Source organism: Carlito syrichta, unplaced genomic scaffold (genome assembly GCF_000164805.1).
Source record: "Carlito syrichta isolate Samal-C Ts95f unplaced genomic scaffold, Tarsius_syrichta-2.0.1 Scaffold308744, whole genome shotgun sequence".
NCBI classification, from domain to species: Eukaryota; Metazoa; Chordata; class Mammalia; order Primates; family Tarsiidae; genus Carlito; species Carlito syrichta.
Genome location: NW_007252840.1, coordinates 1 through 1,525, shown reverse-complemented (window position 1 = coordinate 1,525; position 1,525 = coordinate 1). Strand labels below are relative to the sequence as shown.

Below are 1,525 nucleotides of genomic sequence, written 5' to 3'. Positions count from 1 at the left end.
ATATGTGTGTATTTCTAATTATATGCATATGTGCATATACAAATACAAAGTATAAAAATTCTTTATTTTCTTAATTACATTAAATGTAAATGAATTGAAAAAGATACACATTGGCAGAAACACTAAAGAAGAATGCCAGATCCAACTATAGGCTAGTTACAAAAGATTATCTTTAAATTCAAAACATAAATATGTTCAAGGTGAAAGGATGGAAAATCATAGTACATAAAAATTCAGACTAACAGTAGTGGCCACATTAGTGACAGGTAACTAGAATTAAAGAGAAAATACCATGCAAGATTTATATGAAGTTATTTAATATTCGTTAAAATTTCCACCCTTTAAGAAAACAATACACTAAGAAACATGTTCCATTATAAATAGAACCCCAAATATATAAAACTAAAACTTGTTAAATTGGAGAAATAAAGTGTTCTGGAATAGTAGTTGAAGCCTTCCCTATTTCAATTTCAGTAATTGGCAGAATGATCATATACAAGGAAATACATACACAAACACACACTTCAATGAATATAGAAAACGTTACATGTCACCTCCTGTTATCACAACAGAAGGAAACTTGAGGACAAATATACAAAGACAGCAAAAACTTACACCCAGCATGGTCGCTGTCTTTGTAGCCACCCAAGAAGAACTGGGGAGGACACTGACCCAAGAGGAGCCTCGCAGACAACGTGGCGGAAATATCCATGAGTCAGGCGAGTGGCGTGGCAGCAGCTGTGGAGCCTCGAGCACAGTAGGGCTGCCTGGGTTTTGGTCTAACTCTGGTTTCCTTGAAGAGGGCGGGAGGCCAGAGCTGGAACAGCGGCAGAGGCCAAGGCTCCAGCACGACTCATTCCTCTCTCTCAGACAGAGCCAGGGCAGGCCAGGTCACCAGGTGGCTGGAGTGAGGGGATGGGGGTCTGTTGCCCTAGAACGGGAATTCTCTTCAACAGGGTATGAAGACTTTTCAATCCCCAGGGGCCCAATAATATCATTGTTGCGCTGGATAATGCAGGGGAAATTACCATGCTTTACCATTTTTCTGTGAATGAAGCTGTACGTCCTTCCTCTACAGGAGAAAGTAATATAGAGGAGATAGAAATTAATAATACACGTTTCCTAATTCGGGATATTGGTGACCAAGAATCTCTTCGTTTTTCCTGGAACACTTACTAAACTAACATGGAGTTTGTAATAGTTGTGAACAGAACAGGCAGAGAGAAGATTTCTGTAACTAGAGAAGAATCCTATAAAATGCTAGCACATGAGGATCTAAGGAAACCTGGATTGCTGATTTTTGTTAATAAACACGATGTTAAAGAATGTATGAATGTAGCAGAAATCTCCCAGTTTTTGAAACTAACTTCTGTTAGAGATCATCAGTGGCATATACTGGCAAGCTGTGCTCTTACTAGTGAGGGATTATGCCAAGGACTTGAATAAATGATGTCGTGACTTAATTTGGAGGATCTCTATTGACTACTTCTCATAGACTTTGTGGAAATGAAGTTCTGGACTTCAC

At 38.9% G+C, this 1,525-nt stretch overlaps 1 pseudogene; it reads left to right on the top strand.

Moving 5' to 3' along the window:
* The first annotated feature begins 915 nt into the window (after window positions 1-915).
* LOC103268108 lies at window positions 916-1,458 on the top strand (annotated as a pseudogene).
* The last annotated feature ends 67 nt before the right edge of the window (window positions 1,459-1,525 follow it).